We start from the raw sequence: 16297 nt of genomic DNA, 5'->3' as shown, positions 1-16297 counted from the left end.
GGCTGCTTTGTTCCGTGTTCTTTTCACCATGTAAAATCTACCGAGGGCTCCAGTTCACCACAGGGCGAGCTCTGCTAAGGTAGGAGGAGAGAGGACGTGCCTTTCGCTCCGTCCGTGTTTTCCGCCCCAGCTAAGTAGAATAGCTTCGCTCCGTGCCCTGGCTGGTGGCCCCCTCGGCTCTGCGCGCTCGTGTCCTTCCCACTGCCCCCGGCCGCATGTCCCGGAGACCTGTCAGTCCTTCAAGGGCCAGTAGCCTTCCCTGGGCCGGACAACAGGTTGTTTTGGTTTCCTTTTCTGAGTCCCCAGAGCTTTTAAAATTAGGAACGTCTGTGCCTCTACTTATGTTATTCTTTTTTTCTGAAATTCTTTGTTCCTCTTTTGCTCTCTGATGAGATCTTACTCAGCTTCCAATGTACAACCAGTCTGTCTTCCCTCGTGGAAAGCCTCACCTCATCCATTAAAAGCAGAATAACGTGTTCTCTCTGCTGTTGGATTTCAACAACACATCATTACAGACAGTGCCGTGCCGGTCAACCACCTCAAAAACAAAACCAAACAAAGACAGAGAACCCCACCAAAAAACAAAACCACACAACAGAAACCAAAAGAATGGGAAAACCCTGGTCTGTCGTGGTTCCCCATTTCTACAGTGGAAATATTCTTACCACAGTTGATTCGAAGCCCCTGTGACGTTTCTGATGTGGAGCGGGGCAGAGATGTGTACAGTTTGCAGAGAGACTGATGAAGATTTGAGGACACGGAGAGCAGGAGCCCATCTTGCTCATCTCGGGGGACGGGGACCGTGTCGTGTATTTGGCATAAAGGAAGCGCTTTGTGTGCAGCTCCTGCTCGGTATCCGTCATGAGAATGGCTAGCTAGCCGCCAAAGGTCCCCATGGACGGGCAGGCTGGCTGGATCTGGGGATGGGAGTAACTGACTGTCCTTCTATGGGGCAGCTAAGGAAGGCCACTTTATCCAGGGAGATGCAGGGCAAGTATTATCCATGTGGCTGTCTTTATTCTGGACACAGGGACTGGGGTCTGAAGACTTCTCTATCAAGACCTTTCCGTTTCTCCACTACTTTGCCTCGCAAGCTCGGACTAACCAGGAATCCAAAGGTCGCTACAGCTGACGCAGCGGGTGCAGAGATGTCCCACTGGCACCAGGAAAGGGTTGTCCAGGAGGAGGGGCGGGAGCTACTTGCTGCAGAAATGAGTTGCCTAAAAAATATTGGGCTGGAACGAAGCTCCCGCTCTCGGCGTAGTTGATGTGACATTATCACCGCCCCAGGCAGCTGAAATGATGGTTTTCAGATTGGGAGGCCCGCAGGGAGTGGTGCGTGTGCAGATACCCGCACTTGTGGGCGCGGGGAGGAAGAGAGCAGACGCAGGCCAGCTGCGCTGCCCATTTTCCTCCGCCCTCTCCTTTGCTTCTTGCCATTCCTGCTTGGTGTTGGCTCGATGTTTCGGGCTAGGACTAAGGTTTTGTGACCTCTGGAGGCTAAGCAGACTTTGCCAGTGCAATGACTCTGTCCAGCGCTCCACTGAGGACAGGTTGTCATCGACTGGTGCTTTTCTCCTTCCTGGGCACTCAGACCACAGGGGACTTGCTTAGAGGGGATTTAGAACAAGAGTCTGCTTTGGACAGGTGGCTCAGAGAGGGTCCGGCTGGATGTTCTAACAAGTGAGCTGAGAAATAAGGGACCTTGAGACTTGTGACCTTGCAGTATGAACTTGACACTCACTGAGGCCGTCTGCCTTAGTTTTTCCTTTCTACCCTGAGCCCCTTCCCCCCCATCTCTGTCAACACATCTCTCTCCTCTGAGTTTAACCTCTTTTTATTTCAGGAGCCTAGTCCTCTCAAGATATCTCCATGAAACTTCCTTGCTCTGGAAAACTAGCCTGGATGCTCTATCAGTCATCCACATGCTAGTATAAATTTAAGCTAACGTTCTACCTTCATATGTGACGCTATGTTTAAAACCACCAAGCTGGGCACTTTTCCAGTGCTTCCCTAGGAGCAACAAGATAAAACCCTGCCTTTTGCAGGTTCTCTTACCCTGTTCCTGTACAAACACAGGAATAGGAAGGGGCTATTTTGAGATGACGACACGAAACTCATTCCTTTTATATACGGGGAGATACATCGCCCTCCAGCTCCTACTCCTCATCGCTTAAAAATACTAGTGTCCCCTTTCTTGAAAGTTTGAGATTATGAGGATGCAAAAACTAAAATTTTAGCACAGGAGTCTCTGTAGCTAGAACCAAGTTTCTAAAAATGTGTCGTGTTACATAACCCAGGGTTAGGGATGGAAAAGTACCAGCTGGTGTGAAGCTGGAGACTTTTCGGTCTCTGACTCATTCAGGCAGAGGCACTTGAATTAAGATGCATCTCAGAAAAGCCAAACAAAACCCATTCATTCTCCAGGACTTTGCATTCGTTGGCGGGGTGGAGGTGGGGGCGGGGCGGGGGGGGGGTCGGAGTGTCACCATGGGGCAGAGCCTTCCCGGGCACCGTTGTGAGAGTTTACAAGTATTTTTCTTGTGACCCTCATGGCCTACTTCCAGGGCCTTCTGGGGCCTTTCAGATGCCCAGCGCCTTCCTGCTTGTCTCTGTGGCCCTGCAGGCCTACCAGGTCGACCCGTTGCCCCGACTAGCTTCCCTTGTCAGCACTTCCCAGTTCTCTGGCCTCTGGCCTCCAGGCTGCACTCACCACGTGCTGTCGTTCCTGGATCCTTGCCTCTGAGAGTCACCAAACAGAGCCCTTTAAAAAAGTCACAACATTTAGCTCAAACCAGTGCCCAGATGCTTACATCGTGGCAGAATTGGCCCTCGTATTAGGAATGATGAGCCTGATGGAAAGGAAGATGTCTTTGACCAAGTGGAACCGTTGGGGCTCTCTCCAGTCCCCCCGGTTGCTGGCCAGCTGCCTTCTCTACCCACAGGATTACGCGATGGAGCCTCTGGTCAAGCTTTTCTCCCTTTTCCAAGCCCCCTAACTGCTCCAGGGCACGAGAGGTAGCCATCTGCTGTCTCTGACGAGTGCCTTTGCAGAGGCTGGCTTATCGCCCTGTGGCTTCGTTGGAGACCAGCTGCGGACTGGCTGGAATGTGAAGGGCCTGAGGAGCTCTGACAGAGCCTGTAGGGGACCCAGGGTGAAGAGGTCACCACAGCCCCAGGGCCTGTGGGTGGGGGTGCACGGGGGCTCGGCATGCTAAGAATGCAGTGGGGGAAGATGTGTTTTCCTAAGGTGGAAACTTTCCACCAAAAGGCACGGAAACTGCCTCTGTTTGGTTCCCAGTGCTGGTCCTCGGGCTGTGGGGATCGAGACAGCCATAGATTTGCTGTCCCCTGGTCCCTGCCCCCCACCCCTCTGGGCACTGCGCCGCTAGCAGGCAGCGAGCAGATCCTCCCCGAGGCCCAGCGCTGTATGGAATGTGCTGGACATAAGGAGGGGGTGGGGGGACCCTGCCCCTTCGTGCAGGGCTTTGGAGGGATGCGGGAAGAACTCTAAAGTGCGGCTTCCCTGAGACAGGAAAACTGACGACGAGAGGGAGACCTCGTGCCCACAGCTTGCTTAGAGAGCATGGGGCTCCCGACCTCCCGGCAATGGCACGAGGCTCCTTCGTTGCCCTGGAAGCCACCCTGAGAGCCTCTGAGATCCTCGGATCCCTGAGAAGCTCCTGTCTTCCAGAACACCCGATGTCGTGTTTCCGCTGGGACTGAGTGATAGTGATGGAGGGAAGTCTGGACCAGGCACCCCGGCTGACCGGCCGCAGCGACGTCGTCATCCACAAGGCGCTCACCTCGTCAGACTGGCCGGGTCAGGGTGTCCGGGGTCCGGCCACGTGTATTCGAAGGTTCTGCGTGTGGCCAGCACGGCACCTCTGGCTGAGGCCGGCACGGGGACTGAGGAGAACCACGGCGAATCGTCCTGCTTTGTGGACGGGAGAGCCGCAGGGCAGCAGCCTTCGGGGCTGTAACTCTTTATACCCTTAGAGACTACGAAGGCAACTGCTTTCTGCTCAAATGGTGCTGTTCACTTCGGGTCTCCTTTGCCATGCCTGACATCTGCATGCCCTGGGCCTCTGAACTCGAGATGCTCTCCAGCTGGGGGAGAAAGGAGCCGGCCACTCTGGGGGCCACCCATCGGAGAGTTTAGTGGGAAGGTTTCCTCGCCTGAGTCATGGCCTTTGCCCCGGATGTATTCATGGCAACACATTTCTCACGGAGTCACACACAGTGTTTTCTTATGACGTCATTAATCCATTTCAAAAAAGCTTGGATATTTACGGAGCGTATTGATGAGTGGGTTACTGAGTCGGTACATATCAATTCCAGAAGGCACATTGCCCTACTTCTAGGATTAATTAGGCCCTGTGAATCATTTTTGCTAAACGTTTCCTTTGGTGACCTGAAAGTAGGTCAGTTTACGTCCGGGGAGGGCCCAGTTGTTCTACAGAATAGAAATTCAGAGCCAGATGGGAGCACGAGGTCATAGAGTCCAGTGCTTTTATTTTATATGTAAAGAAACAAATCCGCAGAAGTGAATCAGTGACTAGGGTCGTACGCAGAGAAGTGCTAGAGACAAGATTCCAACTCACGTTGTCCGACTTCTGATCCAGTGACATTTCCACTACGGTCAGTCTCATTCTGCTTCTTGGTTGTCAACATTGTTCTCCAGTGCACCTTTGGCACAGGGCCATTTTGATACCTGGCTATTGCACACGTGATTCCTGGCCCCAAAGGTCTGTACTTTTGTTGCTGTCTTCCTTTGCACTAGTAACTACAAGCCGTTTAGGAAATATTTCTTGCCCCAGAATTGTACCCATTATAAGTAAAATGTAAGGAAGTGCCTCAAATTTGGACACAATTTAGCAATTATCCATCAATGCTTAAGAAGCTCTTACTAGAACACAAGTAGTTAAAAGCAGAACCACATGCCACTTGCTTTCTGTAGAGTCACACCCACACACCTCCTCGGCATATCTATGCATCCTTGAGAATCTAACATGATTTCATGAGATCCAAAGCCTTGCCATGTCTCCTCTTAGTTTATAACACAAATTCTTGGGTTTTCGTTCCTCTCTGGAGACTGATGAACCTTCTCTTGATTTTAAGAGAGCTCCAGAGAACAACGATCAAGTTTTCTCTGCTTACCTGTGGGAAAATTTAAGTTCTTTCCAGGGTTAGTGTCTCTTTTCTTCAAGTTTGGGTAAAGCCGTCCATGTCTGGTTCTATATTTAATACTTGCCGAAGTTGACATAACCTTACATGGGAGCGAGTGACATTCCGGTGACTGACCCTCCCAGTCTGCATTCCCCAGAGGGGATTTGACAAAGATACCGATGGGCTTGCCTCTCTCAGGTTCAGCGCCGTGACCCTCGCCGACAGCTGCTGAACTGCGTTTCGGCAATCTGGGTGGTGTGTCTCAAGTCCTCTCCTGTCCCTCCCGCGTGGCTCACAAGCCTACTCTGGCGCCTCTGGTTCATGTAGCCTTGTCTTCTCTTTCTCGTCTTATTCAATCTTCAATGTTTTCCCCCCTGTTTGAATGTTATGTTTTCCTCATGGGGAGCTGATGTACAGAAGTAGCAGAATTCCAGGTATTTTAAGATGAACCGTTCGTGGAAACACTTCTGAGTACTAGCCTCTCTAAGCAGCAGAGTCTTGTATGGTTTCCGTGGGCCCTATCGGCTGCTTTATCGACAGACAACCTGACATCCAGAAGGGAATCTTCCCTGTTACTGTGGGAGGAGCCCGGCCGGCTAAGCAGACTTTGAGGTTCTAATCCCATGGCCATACGAGTCATGAGAATCAAAGGAAACTCGGTACTCACACAAGTGTCAAGCCATCTGCGGCCTGGGTGGAATGTTTCCTAGTCCACCGAACAGAACAGAACAGGTGAGCACTCTGCTTCTCCACCTTGAACCTGAGGAATTCTAGATTTCGGAAAGTTGAGGTCAAAACCTTAGAAAGTAAAGAACTTTCTTTTGCTTCGTCATGGTTAAATAGAATCACAGGCTGCTAGCCCCGAGGGAATCTGTTCTAACTGCCTCCTTTTACGGAGGAGGGCGTGGAGAACTTCTGGAGGCGGACTGGTGCATCCCCCACACACAGGCTCTTAGTGCCTGAGCGGGGACTCGAAGCCAGTTTTCCTGATTTCTTATACCAACTTTCCCCACGGCATCACACACCTTTTATCTACTCGATGTAATGAAGCATATGAATTCTATATATCATTGCTCAGGCAAGGTATTTCGAAGTAGTAAAAAAAAAAAAAAAAAAAAAGAAAGAAATCAAGAAATCATTATGAAGCTTGTGTAAACATCCCCCAACAAGAATGTAAAGACTTTGCGAACGAGGAAGTCTTACCTCTGGCTCACCGTGGAGCTGTGATGATAGACATCGTGTTTTCCGAATTACATTACCATGGCACATAGTCTGAGAATGTTTAGTCTTTGGATATGGAAATGTTAGATTAAGGGAAGTTTTCATGGTTTTTGGGGGGGGGGTGTGGGACTGTGATAAGACGGATCAGGAATGCATGAACCTCGGAAGCATTTTCACTGAGCTGATCTGGGGAGCGATTCTCCCTGGCACTGAAGCAGGGATGCCTGAGGAGGTGATTACAGCCCGGTGTAGATTTTGATTTGGTCTTTTTTAAGTGTAAGAAAGCAAAACTCCCTTCACCTTACTGAGAAAGGACCCAGCAGGCCGAATGTATACGCGCATCTTTCCAGTGACACCTGGTCCCACCTGCCTCCGCCAGGGCCCTCAGCTGCTTGCTCGGTGGTGGCAGCTAGGCCGGCTCTGGCACTAATCCCTCCTCCCAACCTCAGGGTCCCACGGTGGCCCTGGCTGCTGCCACCACATCCGGACTCTGACGGGCGACGGGCTGGGGGACGCAGGGTCTGGGTTCCCAGGTGCTAACTGGAGAAACTCACCGTGGAGACGCAGGTGAGCTCCCGCGTGGGCTGGAAATAGCCTACAGGGGTGGCGTGGGGAGCGGGGATGCGCCTGGCGCGTGCAGACCACGGGAGGGAAGGAGCTGGCATGTAAGCTCCCCCCCCGCCCCCCTGCTGCCACGCATGGACTCCTCTAGCGCAGTGACGCCCTTGGACTGTCCCCCCGCAAGTGTTCCACATGACTGAGCGGACAGCTGTGCTTTCTTTTGAGGCGATGACAGCTGGTAGCGCACACCTTGGTTCGCTTTTTCCATGTTCTCACTTCCCTTCTCTTCTCCCCTCACTTCTCTGGAAAGCACCAGCAGGTGAGATTCCCTCGCGAGTGTGACCAGGAAGCGAGGAGCATGGAGCACACAGGCTCTCCTGGCTCGGTCGGCCTGGGATGGCCCCAAGTGGCCCTGGGGAGCGAATACCCTGGTTTCCTTTTTGTCATGGCGTGTCTGCTTCTCTGTACGTGTTTGCTGTGGCCTCTTCCCCAGGAGCCAATTATTTCCATGTTATTTACACCAAATCTTCTAAAAACCCAAACAAACTGGTTTCACTGACGACTGTCACACCTCCTGGGCAAATATTTTGTCCCGGAGCAAGGAAGCGACGTAGAAGAGACACAGTGGAAAACTTGGAGAAGGGGCAGGTTGAACAGGGAGAGGGTGAGCGCGGAGGGAACCTGTTTGCTGCGAGGCCTGCCTGGCTGGAGAGCTCGACCTTCTCCCCTGCAGCAGAGGGGGAGGATGCGCGGGGGCGGAGCCTTGGAGGATGGGGGCGGGGGGGGGGGGATGAATGCAGGCGGCTCCCACTTAGTTAAGGGTGTCACTCTCTGCTCTCTGTCAGCCCGTGCTCGGAGGGCTTTGTCTGGATGCTGTCATTAAACCGTCGGAACTAACGTCATCAGGTGTCAGGGAAAGGAGCAGTGATTTGCCTCAGGCCCCGCAGCTGGGGGGAGGCAGGGTCCGGGTCCGGTCTTCCCCTGCCCTACGTCCTGCTGCCTCCCGGACGGTCCAAGATGGGAAGAAGCGACCCCCGTCGGCCAACAGTCCCAGGTCACTATAAGCATGTTTTTGGTAAACACTTTTATTGTATAGGCTGAAGCCTGTTCCCTTTCTATGTAGAAACACAAGTCGCAATGACAAAGGAGTGGCACTGCGTACGCCCCCAAATCAGCAAGGGCCTGCTGGGCCATGAGAATCTGTTTCACAGGTGCGCCTCATCATTTGAGACTACGTGGCAGCCTCGCACTCGTCCATCCATGCAATCACCCAGTGTGCAATTACTGAGCTCCTTCTGCATACGGCACACTCCGTAATGAGCTTGCGTTGTGCCCCGTGTTCAGGACTGATGAGGTCCCTGCCTGCCCTCATGGGCCCTGGTAACCACCAGCCACTTCTGACCAGAAAGCACTTGATATGGGATTGAGCCTTGTTGAGATGTCCTGCAAGCGTAAAAATTATGCTGATTTCAAGGACTTAGTACATAACAAAAGGTGAAATACGTCATTAATAATTTTTTATGTTGACTGCATATTGGACCAGTAATATATTGGATATAATAGGCTCCATAGAATGCTTTATTGAAATCGATGTCATTGTTCTTATTTTTTTAAACACAGCTACTAGAAAATTTAAGATTACATGTCTGGCTCATGTTATATTTCTGTGGAACATCGCTGGTCTGGAGAGAACTAACTAGATCCCAAGCAAACAATTAGAGCACAGAACATACTCCTGAGACAGAAGCCATTGGCACGTAATGTCATCTCTCGGAAGCCAGGGGAGGATGTGTGAGAAGAAGCCCGTGCCTCCAGTAAATGGCAGATTTTGTTATTCTTCGTGTTATTTCTGAGGGCAGCAATCCTAACTGTGCGGCTATTTTAAGGCATAAAGCCTTCGTTTCATGGCTAGACTTGGTCATGGGTAATGATTAGATTAGCTCAACCCTTGTGTTAATGAAGGCCTGACGGCATGTGGCAGATAAGCTGTGGATGGTGCTACGTGTGCGTGTGCATGTGTGTGTGAAAGGGCAGCACTGTGTTTCAATTATCATTAAATAGTTACCGTTTATGGAGAATCTGCTTTGTACCTGAGACAGTCTTCGAAAATTTTTGTAATATCTCCCCCATGCCTGGACGACCCTCTGAGAGGGTATTGCCGTCTCCTTACGAATGTGGCGTGGGAGTCGGGAGGTCCCGGAGCTGGCTTTGTGTGCATCGCCAGTATGTGGCCAATCGGGGACCCACACCCAGGTAACCTGTCTCTAGGGCCACATTTCTCCCCTGGGTTTGAATTCCAGTTCTGCCACATGCAGGCACTGAGGTCTGGTAAAACACTCACCCTCCCCCCCCCCCCCGACTGAAACCTCAGTCCCATCCTTCGTCAGCCCAGGGGGTGCCTTTCTTGCAGGGATATTTGGAGATGACCCTACTGGATAAACATACCCGGCACAGGACCTGGCACTGCGTATGGGCTCAGTCAGCTGTCACTGTTATTGCCCTGTTTAGAGCCTCCTGCAAGAGTGAATTGTTCCTTCAAATCTCCTATTTTTACAAACCCAGACTAGGCTGCGCTGAGCATCTTTGTCACTTGTGGCACAGTGGCAGGGGGCGGGGGGGGGGACACATCTACTTGCTGCTCGGTCCTAAGAATGCACTGCCTGTGAACCTGCCCTACTGTCTCAGGGGGCGATCTGCTGTTCCTTTGCCAACTTTTTTCTTTCCTGAGACTCTCAGTCAGGGTCTGTCATCAAAGGTGTTGGATCATTTTTCTTTGGGGAGGTTGTCTCAAGCTGGTGGCAAACACAGTTGATTCCAACAAGTGGCGTGCCGTTTCAGCCAGCAGAGAGCAAACGGAGATTTCTCCATAGGCTTGAGGCAGGACCAGGCCTGTCGTCCTCCAGGAGACCCAAAGCTTCGCTTGGAGGTCATTCAGGGTGGCGGGGGGTAGGGGGGTGACGATCCACCCTGTGCCATCCACAAACATCTGATACCCTGGAGATGGAGTAATGGAAGTCTTGACTTACTCGCTTCCCGTCAAAAACTGTTAAGAAGACGGTCTCCAAAACTCAAAACATCCAGCCAGGATTCCTGCCAAAGAACACAGATGGGTTGGTTTTGTACTGGAGTAATTTCTCTAGGTTCTCCAGAGAAGCATAACCAGTAGGTACACAAACATGACGCACACACCCCTATATCTATCATCTATGTGTATATTAGAGAGAGAGATTTATTACAAGGCTTGGCTCCTACAATTCTAGAGGCTGGGAAGTCCCACAGTGTGCCTCTGCAAGCCGGAAACCGAGGAGAGCCAGTGACGGGATTAAGTCCTAGCCCGAAGGTCTGATGACCAGGGGAACAAGTTCTAATTCGCAGTCCGAGGGCCACAGAAGATGAGATGGTCTAGCTCATACAACGAGGCAGGATAAAAGCGTCAATTTCTCTTTTCTCTCCCTTTTGTTCTATTCAGGCTCTCAACAGATCGGCTGATGCCCACACACACGGGGCAGAACTGTTGACCGAGTCCGTGGATTCAAATGCCAATTTCATCTAGAAACACATCCTGAAATAACGTTTAATCTGGGTTCCTTGTGGCCAAACTGGTATATATAAAATATACCATCCCAAGCACCCAGGGATCTCATTCATTCATTCATTTACTTGTTCATTCAACATTTACTGGGCACCTGTTATGTTCCTGGCCCGGAGCATCATGGGGGGGATCAAGGAGTCGCAAGGACAGATAAGGCCTCCGCATCCCTGGAGATGGTCCTTAGAGGGACAGGCAGAAACTAGGCAAATAATCTGAAAGGCTCTGGCCTAGAGGGGATTTCTGAAGTCCTTTGCAGTTCTCTGAAACCAAATAGCTCTCTTCAGGGTCTGAGCCTCATCGCTCATAAATAAGAGAGTCACCAGTTCCTGGCAGTCTGGGGCTCAAATTAACAGGAACTCGCCTGGCTTGGCTGGGGAGAGTCTCCTGGACTTGGCTTTGGTCCGCCGAACCACCCGAGGCAGAAGTCAAGTCCTGGCACTCCGGAGGCTCCTTCTTCCCCTCGCCTGCCCTGACGTGCGGCTTGTTGGTTTTGAGGGAGTGGATTCCAGCTCTGGTGAGGAGCACGGACACTGCAGAGCCTGTTACTGGCTGGGGTTGAGCATGGATGTCTTTGGCCTCAGTCCTGGCTCTTTTCTGCTCATTTGTCCATTAACTTGTGGCTACCTGGTCTGTGTCAAGGGGCTTGACTTTGAGCTGAACAGCCATAGGCACTCTTGGAGGCTTAAGCCGGTTTCTTAGCCAAGGGCCTCCCCTCACCCCCTTGGCTTTCAGCTTCACCAGTTCTTGAACTTTCCAGGCCTCTTTGGAGGATTATATGCTCAGTTTGGAGGCTCATTCATTTACAGAACGGGTATCGAGTAACTTCCGTGTGCCAGGCCCTGGACGCATGTTGAGACTCAACAAATCCAATGGTGGGATTCCTCTTTCATTAGGGAGAAGAAGGAAAGAGTGGGAAGATCAAGGGTGGAACACATGTGCACACACACACACGCACACGCACACGTGTAGAGCCTAAGGAAAGGAAACAAGGTTGAAAGAATGGAATTTAAGGAAGCAGAAGCTTTGCTACAGAGTGGTTTGAGGTTGTAAAAACTAGAAGAGTTTGAGCGAGGACTCAAGGGTCAGAACACGATATGCAGGAATATTTATTAGAGGAAATCTGCCCAAATCTTTCCACTCTGGAAGACAGAAGATGGAATTTAGGTGAGACAAAGAAAAAAAAAAAATCACATTTGATTTGTATGGTAAGGAAATCTCTTTAAGCTTCAGTTTTTAGGTAAGTTATCCGTTCACCAGGTTTCAAGAGGTGGATAGTTATCCAGGGTTCATAATTCCAGCAGATTTCTTTTTAGGGTTTGCCTTACCAGGACTGTCTGCGCGCCAAGACCTACAGGATACTGTCCTCGCTGTGGATTTCTGTATAACCGATTACCCCAGACCTTAGAGGCCTAAAACCATACACGTTCATCATCACGCCTTGTCTGTGGTTCCAGCCCAGGTGTGGCTCGCCAGGGCCTCTGGTCTCTCACACACTGCCATGAAGGCAGCCGGCTGGGGACACGGCACCTCGGGAGCCAACCTAAGGGGCATTTGTATACAAGCTCTCTCTCGCATGGCTGTGGGCAGCATGTGTCTACTCCTTGCCCCCTGGGCCTTTCCAGAAGGCAGGTGCCTCCCCTCAGAGAGGGAAGGTGAGCAGGGAAGAACTCAGTCTGGTTTCAGGAGTGGCACTCTAACGCTTTTGTCATTAGAGGCGACTCCGTGGGTCTGTCCGTGTTTCAGAGGAAGGGTTTGTGTTAGTTAGCTACTGCTGATGGCAGTGTCACTGCGGTTAGGAGCTTCTTTATTAGCTCAGGGTCTCGGTGGGTCCGGTGTGGATCCACGGCTGAGCTGTGCTCAGCAGTGAGGGTCTCGAAGCTGCAAGGAAGGAATTGGCCAGAGCTGCCGTCTCTTCTGACGCTTGTCCAGGAAGGGATCCATTTCCAAGCTCACCCATGTCGTTGATTTTGTGGTTACAGGACTGAAGGCCATAGTTTCTTGCCGGCTCCCTGCTGGAGGTCACCCTTAGCTCCTCCAGGACACCCACAGAGGTCTGTCGTGTGGAGCTCCCCGACATGGCTCCTTGCTCCCTTAAAGCCAGCCATGACAGAGACTCCAGCAGGATGGGAGAATAATCTGAACATGATGTAATCACACTCATTCCACCATCTTTCTTGTGTTCTGTTGGCCGGAAGCAAGTCACAGGCCCCACCCACCCTCAAGGGGGAGGGGTCACAGAGGGTGTGGACACCAGGAGATGGGGCCACCTGTTGACTGTCTGCCACGGGACCACACGGGGTGGGAAGAGCTAGAGGCTGGGATAGTTGTGGGCTGGTATGGGCTGAATTCTGTCTTCTCTCCCCACCCATTCGTATGTTGAGGCCCTGATTTCCCCTGTGACTGTATTTGGAGAGGGGGTGCCTTTTGGGAGGTAATTTAGGTTAAATGAAGTCACGTGACTGAGGCTGTAATGTGATAGGACTTTTATAAAGAGAGGAACAGGTAACGGAGATTTCTGTGTCTACCGTGTGAGGACTCATCAAGATGTTGCCATCTACAAGCCAAGAAGAGAGCCCCCCACCCCAGAAACCAGTCCTGATTGCACCTTGATCTTGGACTTGTGGCCTTCAGAACTGTGTGAGATAAATGTCTGTTGTTGAAGCCATGCAGTCTGTGATATTTGTTCTGCTAGCCAGAGCGGACTAACTAACACAGGGGCCATTTAAGAGACCTCTGTACATGCACTATCATTACTCTTTTCTTTTCCAATGATTTTAGAGATATAGAAAAGTGGTGAAAACAGCACAGAGTTCACATATCTTCTTCCCCTAGTGTTAAACCTTATGTATTTTTCTTTTTTGACACAGCTTTTTGTGTCCCATAAAGTTAAACCAAACTTCTATTTCATTTTCTTGGTTTTTTGTGTAAAATTTTTTTTAATTTAAATTTTTTAGGTTTTTTTTTAATGCACTTGTCATTTCACTACTAAAACCCCCAATTTTTCCATCAGCTCTCCCCTTAAGACATTTAGAGACTTCAGGTATTCTATGTCATCTTCTTAAAGAGGCCCTCCTGGAGCCTTCCAGGCTTCTCTACTCCCTGACCACTTGAACTCTGTACCGGGGGATTGCTGCCCTCTTGGGATTTCCTCTTCACCAATGTCTTGGGGATTTCCTTATTCACTCTGATGTAAAATCATCTGTTTCTTATTTTTCCTGGTCTCCTCTTTCTCAGCTGATTCTCTCAGTTAGGTGGTCCTCTGATACCTTCTTCTTCTTTTTTTTTTTTAATAGATTTTATTTATTTATTTATTTTACAGACAGATCACAAGTAGGCAGAGGGGCAGGCAGAGAGAGGGGGAAGCAGGCTTCCCGTGGAGCAGAGAGCCCGATGTGGGACTCGATCCCAGGACCCTGAGATCATGACCTGAGCTGAAGGCAGAGGCTTAACCCACTGAGCCACCCAGGCGCCCCCTTCTGATACCTTCTTGAAGGTGGGGAATGGGAGGAGACTTTTTCCTTCCTGTTATTCACATGTCCAACCTGTCTATACCTTCTCCTGACCCTTGAATGATGTTTTATCTGGATATACTGGTGGGGGTTGGGAATCTTTTTTCCATCAGGATTTTGAAGACATTGTTCTTTGGCCTTTTATCTCCCATTGGTGCTTTTGGGAGATGTGATGTTATTCTGATTCCCGAGTCTTTGAAGAAAATAAAAAAGAAACTTGTGCTCCATCCCTCTTGGAAGGCTGTAGGATCTTCTCTTGTTCCTGGTATTCTGAAGTTATGTGATAAATATGCAATGTTCTTTCATCTTCCTGGATACTCTGTAATGCCTTTAATCTTCACATGCCCGCCCTTCGATTCTGAGGAATTTCCCGGAATGACTTCCTTGATGATTCTCTCTCCTCTGTCTTCTCTGTTGCTTTCTGTTTTCCTAGTATTCAGGGATGGGATCCACTGGCCTAACTCTCTAATTTTCTTATTTTTATTTCCTATTACCCATCTCTTTATTTTCTCTCCCTTACAGGATATTTTCCCAATTTTATATTTCGGTTCTCCTATTGTTTTTCATTTCTGCACTCATATTTTTAATTTTCAAGAATTCCATTTTGTTCTTGTCCTTTGAGTGTTACTTTTACATAGTGTGCTTTCTCCTTTCTTATATAGCTCTCTAAAGCTATTGGTGGTAACTTCTCTTCTGGAAGTTTATTTTTCCCTTTGTAACTAGGCTCTGTTTTCTTTTAATTGCTTTTTATCCCTAGCCAACATATAGCACATTTTTTAAATTGTTTTTAATTGCTTTTTATCAACTAGCCAACATATAGTACATCATTAGTTTTGGATGCCGTGTTCAGTGATTCGTCAGTTGCATGTAAATACCCATGCTCATCCCATTGTGTGCCCTCCTAAATATCCGTCACCCAGTTACCCCATCCCCCACCCACCTCCCCTCCAATAACCCTCAGTTTGTTTCCTAGAGTTAAGAATCTCTCATGGTGCTTTTTTCCCTCTTTTTTTGATTTAGGGTCTGTTTTTCTTATTAGAGATGTTCTTTAGCTCTCTGATAATCTGTGATTGTTTTCTGACAACCTCAGATCAACCGTGACATTGATGGAGTTATGTGCATGTGGATGGAGCATGCTGCCTGAGCTTTAGAGAAGGGCCTTCCAGATGAGTTGCTGAGTTCAGGAACTTCCTTGGCTGTCCTGCTCTTCTGTCCTGGTGGCTGGAGCAGATTCTATAGAAAACTCAATGCATCTCTTGTCTGGGATAAAGTCCTAACTCTGAGTTCTGAGAATCAGAGAGGGAAAGAGGGCTGGGGTGGGGATGGGCGAGGTCTCAGCATATGTATACATCCACTTAATCCCTTTTGTGCAGCTTCTGGTGTCCCCCAGGTACTAATGTGTGGGGAGAAATGATTTCATAGAATACATGTGAAAAAAAAGATGCTACTGCCATTTATGTAGGACGGTTAAAGTCTGCTTAATTTATTTGCACAGGTGTCTTTCAGTGTATTCCTTATCTTTGGTGGTAGGTGGGTGTTTAGCAGAGACCTGAGCGATTTTGACTTTGATATACTCTAGGTCTTCCCTCTCTGCCTCATTGTCTTACATGTGGAGGCCTGGTCTCCGGAGAAGTGTTGTATCTCCACAGTCTGGTTGCTGATTCATAGAGCAAACAACAAACCACTGATGGCCTGGGGCCTTGGACATTTTTCTTTTGCCATTTATTTCCCGGGGTAGAAGGGGAAGAATTAAAATACCTACCTAAAAATATCTGAAAATGCAGGAGTAATCAGGTTATCGGTATCAGCTTCAATGAGCAACACCATCCCTCTTCCTGACTATGAGCACAGCGTGGGGACTGGATGTGTTACATACCAGGGGCCCCGGCTTTCTCAGACACTTATTGTCAATGTGTGCGCCAAATTATTGCAACTGGAATACATACTGGACAGACTGTGGAAGTAAATGAATTTAGCTCAAAACTGATTGAAGAAAGCAGAAGTGACAATTGAAAATCCAGGAGAAGAGGGGTTTTTGGGTGGCTCAGTCTGTTAAACATCTGCCTTTGGCTCAGGTTATGATCCCAGAGTCCTGGGATCGAGCCCCAGGTCAGACTCCCTGAGCAGTGGGGAGTATATTTCTTCCTCTCCCTTGCTCCACCCCTTGGCTTGTGCTCTCTCTTGCTCACTCTCAAATCAATAAAATCTGGGAAAAAAAAAAAAAAAAGGAAAAAGAAAATCCAGG

This window comes from Mustela putorius, unplaced genomic scaffold (genome assembly GCF_011764305.1).
Source record: "Mustela putorius furo isolate JIRA1106 unplaced genomic scaffold, ASM1176430v1.1 tig00004033_pilon_pilon_pilon, whole genome shotgun sequence".
Lineage (NCBI taxonomy): Eukaryota > Metazoa > Chordata > Mammalia > Carnivora > Mustelidae > Mustela > Mustela putorius.
Note: the sequence above shows the minus strand (reverse complement) of the source record.